Source organism: Catharus ustulatus, chromosome 7, assembly GCF_009819885.2.
Source record: "Catharus ustulatus isolate bCatUst1 chromosome 7, bCatUst1.pri.v2, whole genome shotgun sequence".
Classification (NCBI taxonomy): domain Eukaryota; kingdom Metazoa; phylum Chordata; class Aves; order Passeriformes; family Turdidae; genus Catharus; species Catharus ustulatus.
In genome coordinates, this window is record NC_046227.1 from 32995776 (window position 1) to 33015276 (window position 19501).

Below are 19501 nucleotides of genomic sequence, written 5' to 3' on the forward strand. Positions count from 1 at the left end.
GCGGCCGTGCCCTCCGATTGGCCGTCGCCTTCCGGGCGGGCTCGGCTTCGCGTAAGCGCCGAGCGGCATCACTCCGCGGCAGCGCCGGGGGGAGGGTGCGGCCACGCTTATTGGTCCGCGCGGCCGTCCATCATCAGCATTCCGCGCAACCATTGGTGGCGACAGTCCGGGGGCGGGGTCTCTCTCCCCGCCGCGGCTGTAGCAGGAGGAACCCGGGCGGCGCTCGGCGCTGGGTTCGGCGCCCCTCGTGTGCGAGGAGCCGCCACCCGCCGGGCGCGGTGTCCGGGGAAGGAGCCCGGGTACGAGCCCGGGAAGGAGCGCTCCGCCCCGGTGAGGAGCCCGGGATGGCGCTGGGGAAGGCGCTCCCGCGGGCGGGGGTCGCAGTGCGATGGGGGAGGAGGGGGGGCCGCGCCCGCAGTGCGCAGAGCGGGGGCAGCGCTGAGGCGGGGGGGAGGCGCGGCCGCGGGGCCGGGGGGTGCAGCCCGGCCGGGGGTCGCGGTCCGGCGGGGCCAGCCCGGCCCTTCCCCTTCCCTAATATAGCCAGGGCTGGCCGGAGTGGGGCACAGGGCTGCTCGTCTATTATGTTTTCATTTTCTTAAAATTTCTGCCGCATGTTGAATAATTTCGCATGTGGGTATATCTGCCATATTATAGTATAAAGTGTAAGTAGACTCGCGAGCAAGCTACGTCACAGCCTGGTTTTTACTGTGTCTTTTTAAAACGTTTTAAAATGAGTTTTCAGCACCGAAGAAGGTTTTGACTCCATGAGGAAGATGGAACGAGATAGAAAAAGAAGTGAGGAGTAGCTGTTTCTTACATGGGGTCTAAGAATTATTCAGATTATTCACGTGAAGAGATTTGCACGCATCCTACATGTTGGTGGGATTTGTGTGATGTCCTCAGAAAGCTGGATTAGGAGGGTGATGGAAAAAAAAAAAAAACCCAAAAGAGTGGTGCCCACGTTCTTAGGATGCATTGCCACATTGTACAATCTACCATAGTGTTTATCTTGGGGGGGGTTTTGCTAATAGTCTTAATTTTAAATTTTGATGTCCCTTCCTCATTGACCTGAAACCGAAGAGATTTTGTGTGCCCAGAGCAGAATGGGGAATGTGTTGGGTTTTTTCTCTTACACTGTCTGATACTGGCCTTATTTCACTGAGGCATTAACCTGCAGTTTTTAATGGGGTTGCTTTCTCCTGTCTCGTCTTCCACAAGGAGTAATGTATTTGAGATGTGCTTTTTTGGCTGAATATTAAGCAGCAATTTTACAGGGTAGTATGTCTTGTGAATGTTAGATTAGGAATATTTATTTACTGTTGAAGTGAAAGGTAAAATGAAGTTCTGATTATGTTTCAAAATGTTTTGTTCAAATAATTTGCTATTCAGGAGAAAGAAATGGCAATGGAAACACGTTTTCTTTGACAGTCTTCCATTGGCTTGGCATGCAGCTGATATTAAGCCTTTGTTTTACAGTAAGTACTGTGATGTCAAGAGTTTGAGTGTTTTATAGAAATTAAATAACTTACTGCTTGTACTCCTCAATTTACTGAAGTCCCAATGGCAAAAATAATGCTAAGATTTGTGTCCATTGAAACCTTGGAAGATCAGAAATGTAGTATTTGTAACTGCATTGCTTGGCCACTCTTTATATTAGAAAACTGTAAATTTTTATCAAGATCAACTAGTACTTTTCTCGTGAGTGAAAATAGATTTGACTAAATATCAGTAATTTTGAGGGGTGTGCAGAGTACTGGGTTAGGTTTGTTAGCAGTACTCCAACAACTGTTAAAGATTTGGGAAGGGTCAGCCACTAAATCTGCTGCAGTGGTTGTCTGTATTTTAATTTTGGGTTTCTCTTAAGAGGAATAAAGGAAAAGTTGAGAGTGGTACTACGACTTTGCACTTTCTCATCTTAAACACAATTCTGCCTCTTCCTTTTTTCTTCTTTTTACTTAAGTTTTTGGCTTTCATTTCTTCTCCTACTTCAGTATATTTGCCTTACACCATAGTCTTTATTTTGTATTACTTGCTTAAAGTCTGTGAAACTGCTTCAAGCCAGCTGAATGGTTTAGGTCAAGTGCTCTAGGCTCAGCTTTGGATGCAACACAAATGCCATGGTTCTGGAGTTTATGCAGTTAAAAGGTGCTTTTTCAGTTAATTCAATTTATTCAGTTAAGGTTTATTCATTTTGCTAGAGTGGCCTCTCTTCATTCAACTTCATGTCTTTGTATGGCCACTTTCACAAATCTGCTTCTCCCCGGAGTTAATTTGAGAAAGAGATGTAGCACCACATCTTTTTGAATACCTTTAAGTGCTTAAAGTTTCAAGGTGCTGTATTCCAGCCTTTTAAAAGTGACTGATACAGTTGCGGTTTTTGGACACTTTGGGGAAAATCGCCCTTTTGACACCGTTGAGTTGTCAGGTAATGGGGCAACGTGAACTTTGAATTGGCTATAATGTGGCATACATTCCATTTTATAGAAATCTTTTAAATGTATTGACAGCATGGCTCAGATTTGGTGAGCTAGACAATTTTATGCTCTAACTTTGATTATCTGCATAAAAATATGAACCACCTTGGACATCCTGATTAGTTCAGTGATTTGCATCTGAAATTTTTCAGCGTGCTCACATTCTCATTTCGAAGATACGAAGAGAGAAAAGTGGTAGCCAGTAAATACAAAGTGCTGTAATTCATGGGTGTGACAGCTAAGGAGCTTTTGATAGGAGTGGAGAATATCCTGTAATCCTGGCATCACTGGGCTCCAGCACTGCAGAGGTGTTGAGCCCAATCGGGCTTTTAGTGGCAATTTTCCCCTGTCCATCCCACCTAGAAATGGGCAGCTGGGAATGACCCAGGGCGTTTTGTTAAACGCTGCTTTCCACATTGAGCCCTTCAGTGATGGAAAGAGGAGTCGTTTGGCAGGGCAAGACCTGAATAATAAGGTCATTCACACCGTATTCTTTGGGCAAGAGGAATCAATGCGACTTCCTCAATGTGGTGCTAACTCTGGCTGATAGGCAGCATCCTGGGAGCCCATTAAATTTGGGTGGTTCTTGATGTATCCTTGACTTTTTCTTGAGATGGTGGATGAATGTGCTGTGTAACAATGATGGGAGATTTTGGAAAGTGGGGTTGGTAAGGACTCTTTCTGGGAGATGGTAAATCAGCAACAGATTATGATTAAATATTGTTGGGAAAATGGCACTTTAGGCCTGCCTATAATCTTATTTTGATTTCATAACTTGTTGAAGGATGTTTTAGAGGCAATAACGTCTGGAAGCAGATTTATGAAGGGCAGCAGCCTTAATTACAGAACAGTCTGTGCTGCTACTCTTGTGCATAAGTTAGTCTCCTGCAGTTTAATGTATGCATTATGAGAATCCTGTCAATGTGTCATTTTTTGATGTGTGCTTTTCTCCAATCTAGAATTATGTTTCCAAGAATATTTGGTTATTGTACGTTTGGATCCAGACTGCTGAAGCAAAGTGTAGATTTGAGATGGCTGTGGGATGCTTATTCCAGGCTTTCTTTTCTATTCCTTATCTTGTATCTCGGTGAGGAAATGGGGCATTACCTCTGAGCAGCCATTGGTTTCTGCATAAACAGTTACGTACTGCATTGTTCACCTGTCTTTTTTCCAGCTGGTGCTGAATTTTTGTTCTTTATTCTCCTTCCCAACATCAATTCTTATTATTCTTTAATCTGTAATTTGAATTTGTGTATAAAATGAAATTCTGTCCCTTATTTAGCACTCCTAAGTTTTCTGCCCCCTCCTCGGGTTTGTTAGCAAGTGTACTGCCATGTATGAAAGATTTTTGTGCAGCTATGGTCTGAAGGCTGAAGCTTGTCAGGACAAATGCCAAAATATCTTCAAAGCTGTGACTACATAGCACAGCAGAGTTGCTCTTTCTGAAAGCATAGTTTTGGATAATATGCATCTCTGAGTCAAAAAATAACCTCTAAAAGGCATAAAGATAGAAGATCTCATTGCTGGATTTGGTTTAGCAAAAATCCAGTCCTGAGTTTTGTACTTTTCTAGAAAATGTTCTGTATAATTGGTTAGCACTTAACCTACCACAGTTGTTCCCAGCCAAGTGAGGTGTGATAGGTTGCTGTAGGTATCCAACTAAACCATTTTAATTTATGTTAAGTGAAGCATAATTAGATGCAGTCCTTGCAATACCTGCTGCTGTGAAAAAGGCCATCGTGGTGCCATATCCTTGGCTTTTTGTTCCTGCCCTCTGCCACCTCCTCTGCTCTATTTATTGAGCTGTTTCTGGGAGAACTTTTATCTGTGTGAGATGTAGGTCTCTTATTCTATCAAACTGAAGCATCTATTGGGAGACTTGGAGGAGCAGTTTAACTGGCAGATGGAGGGAATGGTGACTGGAAGTGAGATCAGTGACTTCTTTAGTGCAGCTGAATCTGGAAAAGGCTGTTGGTGTGCAGCTGGTGAGTGAAGTTTGAACTAATTCGAGTGCTTCTGCCAACAGCAGATTGAGGAGTGTTCCCACAGTCCTTTCTCCTGTCAGAGCTTTGGGCATCCAAGCCTCCTGCTGGTGCTGAGAAGCTGGGAGCAGTTGCATCATTGACCAGTGCTGGATCCACAGGCAGATTTCCATCTGTTTTCATGTTCTAAGTGAACTCAGAAGAATTCGGTATGTTCTTGTGGAGATACAGCAGGAGTTTTGAGAGGCATTGGAAAATTGCTGGCTTACATAAAAAATGTTCAGTTTTTATGCCCTAATGAGGCAGTAGCAAAAGTAAGTCAGTTTGTAGGGAATTCTTGTCCATGTTACCACAGCATGATTTGAAGCATTTCAACAGAAGGTACAGGAAAAAAAGCCTTTTTCCTTTAAAGCATTGTTAATCCCTCGGTATTTTGGATGAAGAGCTCCATTTCAGGTTCAATGTGCTCTGTAGGTGTTTAAAAAGAGTACAACTTGCTGCTAGGATTAGAATCTTTTTCTCTCTTTCTTTTGTAATCCACTGAATCTATTCTTTAACTTAAAACAAGAACCAAACCCTCACCAGTTTGTCTTCCCTCAGATGTAGCTGGATTGGCTGGCAAAGCTACACACAGTGGCAGCACTTAGACTCAAAATAAAACCTGCTTTGCCTTTTTCAGTTGATGGGTCCTTATCCTGCTTCCATTTGGGAAGTCAGACTTTATGAACAAGAACTTTTGCCTAATAACTTTCCAAGGGAAAACCAAGGGAAATGGAATAATTTTCTTGTTAGTAATTGTTGCATATACTTTAGTGGCAGAAACTGGGCAAATGACAATTAAATACACAAAGTATCTGCTGATAGTATTTTTTACTGTTAGAATTGACTGTAATGAGTCCTTAATTTTTACTTGTAATGAAGATGGCAAGTTATTAGTCTCTTAGTTTAGGTGTTGTGGTTTCTTCTTTGTTTCAAGCACATCAAAGTGATCTTGTATGCATTTTCATTGCACTCAATCTCTAAAAAGGCTTCTAGCTTCTTGTTTGGTTGCATATTTCATTATTGTCATGGAAAAATCAACTGCTGTTTCAAGAGTTTAAAGCTGTACCACAAAGCAGTGCCAGTATTTCTCTGAGATGTTGTCCTTGTGGTGTGGATTGGAGGAGGAAAAGGACTCCCAGTGCTTGGAAAGCTGTTAAGTGACTTTATGGGAGCTGCTGCAGGAATGCTACTGCAGTCTGGTTAGACTTGTGGTCTAACAAAAGAATATGAATCTTTCACACAAACTATTGTGTTAACCTATAAAAATGTTATGATGTTCATCCTAATACTTCATGTGGGGATGTTTTGTTTCCCTCTAGTTTCAAATATCGGCTTCTAGAGAGGAACACTTGTTTTTATGTGAACTTGTTACTGGGAGAAGGAACTGAGTCCAGGCTGAGCTTATCTAGTGATAAATTAAATACAGAAAAATAAATAATACCATGTTTTGAGGAAGATTTCTGAGCCTCAAATGGTACCAGTAGACTAAATTCTTAAAGCAGTAATATGAAAAGATGAAATGGTGTTACAGGGCTAACTCAGTTAATGCAATGTATGATATTCCAACAGTTGGCTGTTCATCATTGACCATGATGGCATGCCATTAGCTGCTACATAATCTTGTATTTCCTGACACTGCAAAGGTGGATTTGAAAAGCAGAAAGAGCAGTAGTCCTTATTAAGACCTGCATATCAAAATAGTAGTGGAAGCTGCCTCAACTCAGAACACATTCAGCTTTTTATCTGGCCTTTCCTGTTGAAATATTAGACAGTGTTAAAAACTGGGTTTGTGTCTGTCTTCCTTGGTCCATAGCAGTGTGAAGGTTTAAAACTATAATATTCCATAAAGAGCAAGAATTATAGATGTGTAAATATTCTTTCAGTAACTTTTTCTCGTCCTGTTTTCCAATATGCAATGAGATACAGACCACTTCTAAGCAAGAGACAGTTTAGTCCATTTTTAACATGTGGAATAATTGGGAATGGGAGACCTTGAGATGGTTTTTCAGCTCTGGTCAGACAGTGTGTGAATTCAGGCATGGTTTAGATCAGTGGGGATAATTCTAAAGCGTGTGGTGATGATTCTAAAGTGTGTGGCTTGACTGAGATCACAGGGATCTGATGGGATTCTTTGTTGTCCATCTAAATATTTGGTGTCTGCATGCTCCAGAAAGGCAGCAGGGTGTCCTGCAGGCCTGTGTCACACCTACCCAGGCTGGGGTTGTGTGATGAACTGACTGCTCTTGATATGAACAGTAAGAATGTCCTGGTGCATGACGTGAACAGGCTCAGCTCTAATCCTACTCATAACTTATTAACCTTGGGACTCTGCTGTTTCACTATCAGGAGTTGCTTTCTGTGTCCTTATTCTATTCATGTCTGCACATGCTGCACTTACCTGCAAAAGTCAACTTTTGAACTGTGTTTGGTATATATAGGCTAGATGTAGGCATGGCTCCTGTAAGGAATTTAGATTCTCACATATGTTTGATGTTATAAGACAGACTCCCATGTAAAGTGTGGGAGGACATAAAAGTGATTTTAAATCATTCTTTGAAATCTTAAGAAATAAAGTCCAAGGAAGTGGACTTTTTCCAGTTCCTTTCAATTTTAAGGAAAAATTCTTGATCCTAAGAAGGCTTCTTAACAGGCTTTTGAAAGTAATGTCTGAAAAAAATATTCCAGTTGTTTCCCACTGAATCTAGGCACCCAAGTACCTTGTATTAAATAGCAGTAACTATCAGTAAAATAGTGCAATGCTTATGGAAAGGATGCAACTCATTGCACTGTGCACTGCTAAGACTGAAAGGAGAGACTCTGGGTCATTGAGTCCAGTCCCTTCTTGCAGGAAATAATGCTTTCATAACTGTGTCAAACTTTATCTCAATGTTAATTAAATTGCTAGTTCTCTTCTTGCATGCTGAACAGTAGTTGTAAAATCTGGTTCTGATATCTGCTGGCCTCCAGCCTCGCTGACTGTAGGAAACTTACAGACACATGGGTTAGTGGCAAAGTTTATTTCTAGATTCAGGAAAATAACTTCTCCCCATCTGTTATCTACTGCAGCCACATGAAATTAAGTTTTCCATTCAAGTTTTTATCAGTGCAAATGCCATTTTCCATATAGGGCCCTACCAGGGCTTTATTAGAATGGTGCTTCTACAGCTTTTCTGAGAATAAATTGAGTGGTAGTTACATCTTTAAAATTTGAATTTTCTTAATCTTCATTGTCTCTGCTTTATCAGTTTCTTCTTTAATGCTACATGTAATTTAAATAGATTAGACCTCTTCCATTTATTTTTCCTAGGAACTATTACTTTATTAAATAGACTTTTTTGGCACAATCTCTGCTACAATGTTTTTCTGTCAACTCATTTTCCATTGACATTGGTTCCTTTAATTCATTCTTTCCTGTAAAATTTGTTTAGAAGTCAGGCATACAGTTATTTTTTCCTTATATTTAATTCTGTGCTTTGTGTTCCAGCACCAAATGATACCATCATGTATTTTGTGCTGTTGAAAAAAATCTCTTCTATGGGACTTATGATCTGATGAGAGGCTTCTAATTTTCTGTAGTTAGTGGGCATGGTGTCTTCAGCCCTTATTTTTCCTTTGAATGTACTCTTTCAAATTCAGTTTCAGATGTGCTGTAGTGGGTTTTTGGTGTACTTGCTCTCTTTCTGTTTATATGGATAATGAATGTTTGGTTAGAAAGTTCTGACTCAGGCTGGAACTTCTTTCTGACTTCCAAGGCTTACCTTTAGGTTGGTCAGTGTAATTTGGATTGGATTTTAGTTTTGGATTTGTCTGTTTCTGAGTTGTTGTTTGGTTGTTTTGGGGTTTTTTTTTCCCTCCTCTGCATTTATTCTTCCAGCTGCATTTGTGGTTATTCAGATTTAAGGGCTTTCTTCCCTTCCCAGCCTCTTTTCCCTCTGCCTTAGGGAGAGCAAGTACCATAGGTATTTTACAGCTGATTCTTTACATACATAACACTGTGAAATGCTACAGAATATACATGGAAACCTCAATGGATTCTAATACAATGTGTGTTGTATATCTTTATAAGGAAATGATGTGTCAAGGACAGCCTGATTATCCTCAATCCCTGCATTGCTGTGGCCTAAGACTATGTCAAAGTCCCTCTCCTGAATTGCCTGTGAAGCAAAGCCTTTTGGTCAGAGAAATGCAGGATTCTAATAATTATTAATAGATATCCTATTAATAATTAATAATATCTTGCTTAAATATTCTGAGTTCATGAGTAAGATTCTTTGTGATTGACTCGTTCAGGTGTAGAGCAGTGTTAAAATTGCTCTCTTAAAACCATCTCCTTTCCTTACCCCATTTTTGGTCCCACAGAGAATGGCTGTAGCCCTGACCTTCTGGTCTGCTCACACTTCCAGAATATCTTGGGCAAAGCATAATACAAGTTTAAACATATATCCTCCAAAAGTGAAAATTCTGATCTCCAGAAAGATTTTCTTTCCTGTTCTTTTAAGCTTTCAAAACCTGTCTGTTCCCAGAATTGGGTGTTAGTGCCTGTGTTCAGCTTGGGAATGGTGCATTTGGAATTTGCATTTTGAGGGTGAGTATTTTTTCTCCTGTCAAATTTGTGCTGGCTCAGACATGTAACCTTTCAAGTATTTTTGAAGAAAACAATGGTACTTATTTTTTCATTTCTTCATGCCTTTATACTTGCTCAAAAACCAACTTTCAAGAAAATCTCTCAAAGAAATTCATTAAGTTCTAATGCACTGCATTAGTTTCTCATCTAAACTTTGAGTTACAAAAATCCTTCAGAATATAAAGTTAGTGGTGGCAGTATTTGTCCTATTATTGTACTTTTTTTTCTTTAAATTAAAAAAAATCCATCATAGTGTAAAACAAATTTTCATTAAGTTGGGTTTTCCTTCCCCATCCCCTCTAAGGAGAGCTACAGTGTTTGATTCAGGGAAGTTCCTTGTTTCAGTGGCCATGCCATGAGAAAGGAACCTGTGCCATCACAAAAACTGGTGCTTGCTGTAAATGCTAGCATTGCTTGCTTGACTGACCACCCTGGTGCTTAAGAAGATGAAATGTCTTTGCAAGGCATGAATTCCATGGTGATACAATGTGATGCTGCCTGGTTTTTTCAGTTGGGGAAAGGAGGAACCAGTTCTCAATCTCCCTTTTGCCTGGATCCAGGCAATTAAGCTGCTCATCTGATGATGATGTACTTTCAGAAGTCTTTGTAAGGAAGTAACAGGATGCTCATTTTACTCTCCTTTGCCTTGTTGCCAGAACTTCAGTTTTGAGATCTAAGATGATGCTGAGCAGCTGTTCCATGAGGCATCATATTAGTGAGGCAATTGTGTTCTTACCTCCCTCTGACCAGAAAGTGGAACAAAGGAATTTTCAGGATTCAACTGCAATGCAGAGAAGTGCTCAGCAGTGGTTGTTAAACCTGTTTAGAATGAAGCTGCTGGAGAGCACAGAAGCTCATTTATAAACAATGCAGGAATATCAGCTGTAAGAATCCAATACTTTATTCTGTGAGTTAGACTGTCTCCACTGGAATTCCTTGAGCTATAGCCTCATTCAAGAAGCTTTGCTGACATGGAAGCATTTGCTAGTAAAACTTGACCAGGTGTCAAACAGTGAGATTTCCCTGGACAAACTTAGTTTAAAACCTTGTTCTAGGTGTCTGTGGGTGGTTCATGTCTGTACAGCTGGCACACATAATGACAGCACTATTTAATGTGCAACTTGTTCCAGGGCTTGTTCTCAATTTAATGTACATCAGTTGAAAATCAGATAAACAGGAACAATTTCATACAGTAAATAACAGAATTGTGGCATCTTTTAGGTTGGAAAAGACCTCTAAGACCACCCTTCCCAAGCACACCACTAAAGCATGGCCCCAAGTGCCACATCTGCCCATCTCTTGACACTTTCCATGAAGAAATTTTTCCTAATATCAATCCTAAAGCTCCCCAGCAGCTTGAGGCCATTTCTTCTTGTCCTATTGCTTGTTACTTGAGAGAAGACCCTGACCCCCACCACACCACAGCTTTCTGTAGGGAGTTAGAGGCTGATAAAGCCTCTCTTGAGCCTCCTCTGTTCCAGTCTAAACACTCCCAGCTCCCTCAGCCACTGCCCACAGGCCTTGTGCTTCCTTCTCTGGACACACACAACACCTTGATGTCTCTCTCATGAGGGGCTTCATGGAGAATTAAGAGTATTTATCAAAATGATATCAAATAATTAGATTTTGTGTTTTGGAAAGTTTTTCTGATAATGTCAGCTACTTGTAAAAGAGTTCTGTAGTTTATTTATGAGCATTCATGTATGGTTGTCTTGTGGCATGTGAATTTATATCTCAGTACTTAGACTCTGTAAATCTCTGAAAACTGGGAACTTAGCTGAAAATAACTACAAATCTTACTGTTTTGTTGATATTTAAAACAGAGGTCTGTGAAAAAAAGCCCCAAAGGTAGACCAGGTTTGTGATTTTTGCATATGTTACAGTGTCTCAGGGAACTCACAGTCTTAACCTTAAATAGTTATTTTCTGTCATATTCAGCAAAAGAATAATGTTGCTCTTGTCCAGATACCCAAACCTTTGCTGACCAACTAATCAGAAACTTGGAAAGCCAGGTGAAGAAATTTGTTAGTAGTGGTTAATAATATAATGACATGGAGTTGAAAGATTTAAATTAACAAAAAATTTGCCAAGTCTTGCTGCTGTTGCTTTTCAAGTGTATAGATTGTCCATAAGGCTTCCTCCCATAACCTTTTATATCTGGCAAAATTCCTGCTATGGATGTGCATGATGGATAAAGCATGTCCAGTTCTCTTCTGTTAGTCTGGTCCTTACTTCCTAATTGCCAAGATTTGTTCCTGGCCCTCTGGAATTATTGAATTTGTAGAAGGAGAATCTTGGATGGAAAGTTAGATTTAGTTTGGATTAAAAACTGTTTTTTACATTATGTTTTTATGCAAAATAACTGCTTTTGCTTCTTTATGCTAGAGGTGTGAGACTAGTGATCTTGCCTTACATAGCATGTTAAAACAAAAAAACATGCATGTCTAGAACTTTAATAAATATTCTAGACAAGGTATGCAGTATTTCCATTTGTGGTGCTGGAATAAGGCTATTGCTTTTCAAAATTCTGGATTATATATAAATATTTCAGTTGGGAATCGAAGATCTTTGTACATTGCCACCTGCTCATTATTCAGAAATTCTTGTTACAGTCTGCTGTTGCCCTAGCAACATTCTGAAAATTAGTGTTGCATCTATGAAAAAGCTTTTGTTTATCTAGCAAAGCCCACTATCCAATCTGTATTATTGCACACTGTATCTCAAGTGATGACTCCAAGTCCCAGCCCTAACTGTTTAAAAAATAATGATTTCCTTTTATGTAACATTAATTGAATTTTTTTTCCCTACCTAGTCATAGATAATTAAATATGATGCTGATTTTGTTTCAAGTCCCTTTAGGGTCTGATGAGGCCATTATATCATCTGAGTGGAAATGCTTGAATGTACAGATATGTACATAAGAAAGTAAAAAAATCACATGTTGGCTCCTAGTGTTCTTAGGAGCTCCTTCTCTCTCATTCCTCCCATCCCTCTCCTCTCTCCTTTCTCCTTCCCCCTGTTGAATTCTACATTAGAAGTCAGATCTTGTTTAACCTTAAGCACTTTGAGATTTAAAAAGATCGTGCTTATGAAGTTGACATTAGGCAAGTTTGGGGCAGGAGTGAGGGTGGTGTTAACAGAGCCCTTGGAAGTGCTAATGCCACAGCTGACACCAGTCTGAACTGCAGCATTCTGCTTTGGGTTCAACATATTTATCTCAGAAGATTTGCTGTTAGAACAAAATTGAGGAGGAAGGCTGATATAAGCTGGATCTTATTTTTCCCAGCGACAAAAATTAGTTGAAAAAACAACATTAAAGATACTGTTCCTTCCAAATCCTCTCTTGTCATGAAGCAAGGGAAGAGCTCCCCTCTGTTCTGTGTGTTCAGATCCTGCTTCCCTGCTGCACTGCCACTGTTTGGTTCAGCCCTGCAGTTATTCTCATTCCCTCCTGTGTGGGTGGAAGGTAAGACATACCTGCTCTGAGAAAATCTGCCTTGTCTCTTGTCTTACTTGACCTGACGATTTTCAGATTCAGAGTTCCAGAGAGGAAAAAAGACTTCTGGTAAACTGGCAAGCTGTAGTCCAACTTTATTTGAAAAATACAGATTAGTTGAAACTCTCACATCTCCCTTGGTTTAAGCTAGTGTTCTTTAGTCTTTTGTTTCTGAGGTACTTGAGGGTTTGAATTGAAATGTGGGATTACAGCTGAATTGCTCATCATGATTTCAGCTGAAGTCTCCTCTTTTCTTGCTTTTAGGCACCTGGCACTGAAGCCCTGTTCCCATGCTCTAATTGTTTAGAATTTTTGGGATGATAACACAAGTTGTGCTACCCAAACATGGAATTTTGTAAACATGAGTGAAGTGTTACTGTTTGGGTTTTTGTTATTCTGGGGGTAGACTTTGTTATTTGGGAACTTGTATTTCCACTGTTCCTTTGCAGAAAATAACCTTGGTTTAGTATAAACAGGTTCTTATGGTTCTCTTCTCATTTTTTGTGTTCATAAAACTACTGGTCATTTTTTGCTGGAATAGACAAACCCTTTGCTTTTTGGTTGCTTGATAGTGTCTGTACTGAAAAAGGACTTGATTTCACCCTCCCTCAACCTTCCCATCCCCTGGAAGTGTGACAGGTCCATGGGAATTGTTCATGGGGTTTGGACAACGTGGCTTCAAAATCAATACATGCCAAAGGAGTACTTGCATATCATAAACCTTATGAAGACCATGTTTCTTATGGGGGGAAGATGTATTGGGAGAAAAATGGGAAAAAATAGATCCAGTGAAACCACTCAAGTTTGTTCTGACTGCTGGCTTTAAGGTTTTAAAGAATTCCTGTTCAGTATGTGGGACCTATGCCTGGCCCATGGTGTCCATCCACTTACTGGGTCACTTTGGAGAAGCTCAGAGGAAGTTTTTCAGGGATATTATTTTGTGTTCAAACAGTTGCTTTTTCATTAAAATTCCAAAACACACTGAACTTCATGTGGGTGAGAGGATATTACTGCTTTTGCTTTGACAGTGAGGATGACCTTAAACTCCAACCTCTGTAGCTTAATTTTCTGGTTATCTAATGCCTGGCATTTAGATGAGACTGTATAAAACAGAAGGTCTAGAACAGTCTGAATTTAAACTGCAGTTCAGGAAAAAGTTAATATCAAGATATTAATGCAAAACTAGACATGGTGTGTTCATTAGATGTGCATGAACTTGAGACTAAACTTACAATCACTTAATTTTCTTTTAATTTTGTTAACAACAAACTACGGTTGTGGTGAAAATGGGAAGGTTCTTTAAAGGGTTATATGCTTAGTTTTTAGAAGTAAGAGTGAATGAGAATACTTGGTAATAGGAACAACTGTGGGTGGAAGGACAGAAATTAGTGATGAAACGTCTGACAAAACCAGGTAAGTGATCTTTAATCTTGCTTTGTAATATATTCACTCCTTGGTTTATTGTGAGTCATTACTCAGTTGTTTGCTTTTGCTGCTTAATAAATAAAGACTGAAGTATTGCTTCTGCAGTAATGTTCTCTGTAGATGTCAAAAATCTGTCTGTGGTTGAATATAATCTGAATGGTTCTTATTTCAAATTACAGGGATAGGCCAGAGCTTCTACTGGTAACAGTTCTTTGTCCCTTTCTTGTGTAACACAATTATCTAGCACACAGAAAATTAGAAATACAGGTTTTTGAAATGTGTTCTAATGTGCTTTCTGGAGGAAAAGAATGGGTCTGGTGGCTTGGGGGTTGTTTTTGCTTCACTAAGCATTGCTTTAAGGATCATAGTTAATGGAATCAATGGCTACCTCAATACTCCAGGATCATCATCTACTAGAATTTGCTTTTTCCTAAGTAGTTCTCACTCTGTGAGGACACAGATTACAGTTACCTTGTTCAAGAGGTGAAGAATTGGACAGAATATATCTTTTGGCTTCTTTAACTGATCCAAAAAACATCCCTCCCACATTTTTTATGAACTTTGAGAGATGCCAGATTTGGTTGGTGTTTTTTTCCTTTTCGAAATCTGGTCGTGTTGAATGCTACTCCTATTTAATTACTTAGAATTTTTTACTCCAGCTAACACCAAAAGTTTGCTTACACTCAGAAAAAAATTTGATATTTTTCAATAGATTGATATAATGAGTACTTGTAGAGAGATCTTTAATACTGAATTCTGTGAAGCCTCAAAATATATTTTTAAGCTTGCTTTTGTACTGTTCCCCTAGAATATTCAGTTAACAGTAAGTTAATCTTCGACCAGCAATCATCCCTACAAACAATCCCACCAGACAGACACTTGCTCATTTGGTATCCATTGTCCAGAAGGTATTTGAAACATAATTTCATTTAATCTTTAAGACTAGCTTTGCACAGTGTTTGGAAATTGTTTATTTTTCAGGCTTTAGCTTAAAGTCTCCTGTATTTAGACTTGGACAACATCTTGTCATCATGTAGTAGCCATGGCTAAATGGTGGCTGGTATCTAAACAGCAGTAAAATTGTTTCATTTATACTGGTAAGAGTGAGGGTATCTTTTATGTCTTAGAAGAAAAATGAAACCACCAGAGCAAGATGTTTATTTCAGCTTCATCACTATGCAGCCTAAACTGTGTTTATGGTGCAAAGGAATGAAATTGCAGTGCTTGTTTCTGCTTTCTTGGAAGTGAGAGGTTTTTATAGGGAGATGATGTGAACTAAATACAGAATAGACCTTCGTGACCAATCTGGAGTTAGACAGTTTCTCTAAGAGTAGACATAAATGTATTTCTGTTAAACCAAATGTTAAAGAGTTACTAGCAGTTCAGAAGATACAAACTCAAATCAGTCAAGTGGGTGGAACTTGGAGTAGTCGGAATAGTCAGAATGTGGCTTCACATGATGCTTCTGTTAAGTTCATGTGGATGGGAAAAGCTCTGTAAATGTCTCCCTTTCTCACATAACAAGAAAAGCTGATGATTTCTTTGATGTTTATAGATAAATTCCAGTTTGGAATTGGGATAAGTACTTGAAATATCCTGTTCTAGTATTTTTAAAGCTTTTTATGCCTCAAACTTTTCTTCAATATCTTTTGATTGGTCCAGAGGCTTGCTTTCTATCTTGTTCTTTAAAAACCTTCAAAGAACGAATTTTCTTTCTCCTCTCTTATTCTTTCTTCTACATGGAAAGGCTGTTGTTAGAAAATTTCAGTGTGTGTATCCTTCTCTGGGAGTTTATGTCCTGCCTTTTTGGTCCTGTAAGTCTTGCTGGGATTTGTTTTGGGGTAACGAGGTCCTCGTGCCTCAGGTGCTTGAGTATTGCAGAGCCAGGAACATCATCTTCCCAAGTGAATCCTATGTAGCAGAGCCTTTTTATCAGCTGGGATTTCTGTCTCTGTGTCAGGACTCTTTTACAAGTTCTAAAGAAAATTTCATTCAGGACAGTCTAATCTTTTCTACTCTGACCCAGACACTGGTTTGCAGACACTTGATTGTGCACTTTGCCTCTTACCGAGTTGTGTAAGTTTGTTATGAGATTAAAAAAAATAAAGATTCATTTGCATCACTTACATACTGCAGTTTTAAGTACAACAATGACAGAGGGTATTGTTGTGTCAGGAAAATGGTTCTGAAGAGGTGTTGCATATCTTCACTTTTTTTTCTGAGGTCTAGAATTCCTCCTCCTTTGGCAAGCATCTGATTGCCCTCTAGACTCTCTGTTGTTTATTTCTTGAATACCTGGCTTGTATGTTTGATCTGTGGTAAGGCTTTGAAATTTAAATTGAATTTAAACGTTTTATTTGCTCATCTGTTTCTGAGCTCATGATGCCTATTCTGTTAGATGGTATTTCAGCAAATGTAATTGTGTGTGTTTGATAATAGAGATACAATTTACATATTTTGAGGTAACTTAGTCAGCTAAGTCAGGGTTGCAATTGTAAATTAGCCCTGAGTGCTCCAACTCCTTTTTCCAGGCTATAAGTTTTTATTGCTCTTAGGCATATTAATTATGTATCTTCACTAATGTAAGGGGAAAATTGCAGCATTATTTTAATGATATTTCATTGAGATTATTTTTCTGTTTCCTGTTAACGTTATGCCTGTGTTGATTTGCATATGGCACAGTCTGTATAAAGGCAACCACAGAGCTGAGCACACAACACTAGCATTTATAAAGTGCATTTCTGATACAGGAACATTTCAGGTAATGAGTGCTATTCCAATTTTTAATCCATCACTTAGAGCAGACCAATATATGTGTGTAGGGGATAAAAAGGTTTTGCTTATGAGAAAGTAAACCCAGACCAGTCTATCTCCTCCTGTAGGAGGAGTCTCCAGGATTGAAGTTACAGAAGCCCCAACTCTTCATAATGCGTGGGTGTGTGAGTTTTAGAAAAATTAACAGAAATGTTCCGAGGGACAGTGCAGAGTATAACAATAGCTCATTGCTCAGTTCTTTCTCCACTGGGTACTACTTTATTTCCTGTTTGGGGCTAGCTGCATCTTGTTGCTGATCTTTCTGATGATAAAAGCACTCCTAGGTGCTTTGCCATGGTGTACGTGAACCAAATCTGATTATAACACCAGCTAGACGTGCACAGCAGACACGTTTTCCTGGTGTCGTGTGAGGAGATTGCTTAAAAGATTATTCTGACATTAATGTAATCTCTGTAATGTGTTCAGAAACTGAAAACTGTTCTCTGGCAGCATTCAGAGTATGGACCCTGCAGTGAATGGCTTGTGCACATAGGTGATCACCTATTTGGAATTCGTTATACAATTAGGAAAATAAAAGTAATTTTCTTGTCTAGCATCCTGCTGAGGAAGCCTTTTTCATAAAAAAATAATGCTCCCTTTGCAGACCTGCAGCTGGAACCTCTGCAAAAATAGACAAGGCCCCCCATAATTATTTTGTGTGTGTTTTCCTGGAGTGTGGGATGGGATCTCAGGGATGGTGGGGAGGGAGCTGGTGTGTAGAGGAGAGACACAGCCAGCAGTTAACACTGAACTCAGTGCACAAGAGAAAAGCAGAGATTGCAACAACTGCTGTCTTCAGCTACATCACAGAGATTTGACTTTCACCCCCCCATATGATGCTGCTGCTCAAGGACGACAGCCAAGATGTGTGGAGTGTGTGACACTGCCATGTGTGGGCAGAAGGAGCGGAGGCGTTAAAGATGGAGCACAGAGGTGGCAGAAGAGGGGAGCAGCAAGCACAGAAAGATTAAATAAGATCTCTTGTAAATACCAAATTGGTTTTATATATATTTGTATTTTTATTTATTTATAAAAATCTATTTTAGTACTGAGACTTCTGTAGTCTGTGACAGGTCTAAATCATTCCATGCTTTTTTAGATTTTTAAATTTCCTGTATTTGTTACATAGTATAAATGAGTCTGTCTACATATATATGTGCATGTTTTTAAAATCTTGTCACTTAAACATATAGGAATTGCAGCCTCCCAAGATTGTAATTCCCCTCTCTGGAGCCCAGAGATTAAAAATACTGCCCCAGTGTCCTTCCAGCCTAACTTGGTGTGCAGGATCCCTGGGGCAGGTCTCTGGAGTGGGGATTATGATTATCAGTGTGCAGTGCTGCTGAGCACAGGCTGATGCTGCAGCTGGGCAGGGACAGAGGTTTCTCACAAGCAACAAAACTGCAGACTGCTGCTCTGGGCACTGCTTTTGGAAGTATGATAATTATCATATAACTGGCTCTTTTTTTTTTTTTCCTCTCTGTTTAGACGACGTTTTTCTTCCATATTTGGGTTCTGATAGGGGATATGTGCCAGTCCAGAAAATTATCATAGCATTCATTCTGCCAGTGACAAGTGTGTTTATCTGCTGGCACTGAGGACTAACTTACTGATGACTTTTTGTGTTGTATTCACAGTGCCAAAGTGAAGAAATAAAACTGTCTAGAGAGGAAATTAATATCTTTACAGTACGAGCGTTTTTGTCCTGCTCCTTTGTCGCATCAAAATTCTCGCAGTGTGGTATAAACTTTAATTTTAGAGTAGCCTGACTGTTAATGGAGAAAGTGATTCAAACGTGCCCAGCCATTTTCTAGCAGGCAGAGAGCTTCGGGAGGTTGTGAATCGCTGAGGAGGAGCTGCCTGGGTGGCGGTGCTGGGTGACAGTGGCAGTGCCAGCGCGGCTCCAGCTGTGCCTTCCCATTGTCTCGGCGGCTCGGGCAGCGCCGCAGCTCCACGGGCACGGCTGAGCCATGGACAGCACACCCAGGGACTGAACCATGGAGCCAAACGCCAGCAGCGTGCAGGTATGTGAGTCCTGCAGCAGGGCATCCAAACGCTGCCTGGGAGGAGCATGAAATATCTCCGGACAAATTACAGCTTGCGTTTGCTTTCCCTTTTTCCACAAAAGCCCTTCTAGGCCTAATCGATGAGCAGAGATCATTAGCATCCCTAAATCTCTTCCTTCTTTAAAGATTGACTTGAAAAAGATTTTTTTTCTTGCATTGTAATTAATAACGGCATTCTCGCTGGTTTTTATTTACTGGGTGTTTTATTTGTGCTGTGGTTGGAAAATCATTAAAAATATCTCTGCTAAAAGAATTTCCCAAGGTGGCAGAAATGGGGGGGATGCCTAAATTTTTTTTAGTGTGTTTTTTTTTAAATGTTACTGTTGTCTCCATTCTAACAAGGAAGCTATTTTTTTTTTGAAAGATAAGTTTTGAACTGAAAAATAGATTTCAAACCTAAACAGCGACAGTATTTATAGTAGGCTATGTGAAAATGTTTTTTTTTTTTCTTATGCAGTTGATGACTGTCTTGTGTTGAGAACCAAATGTCTTTTTGTTGAGATAACAAGTAATTTTGGATGGCTGTTAAATTGTTGACACTTGATTCCATGGAAATCAGTCATTTAATTTTTATCAAG

General features: G+C 39.7%; 1 protein-coding gene across 13 annotated transcripts in view; it reads left to right on the forward strand.

The window, feature by feature from the left end:
• The first annotated feature begins 190 nt into the window (after positions 1-190).
• The window catches only part of R3HDM1 (R3H domain containing 1), a 77439-nt gene continuing 58128 nt past the window's right edge, over positions 191-19501 (forward strand). For 8 of the 13 annotated variants that reach the window (XM_033064771.2, XM_033064776.2, XM_033064781.2 and 5 more), the window contains exon 1: positions 191-330. The gene's annotated coding sequence lies outside the window, so the exon portion shown is untranslated. Of the gene's footprint in view, positions 331-1389; positions 1476-18735; positions 18882-19501 lie in introns of those variants that run through there. The other 5 variants (XM_033064780.2, XM_033064783.2, XM_033064785.2 and 2 more) reach the window with 3 other exon arrangements.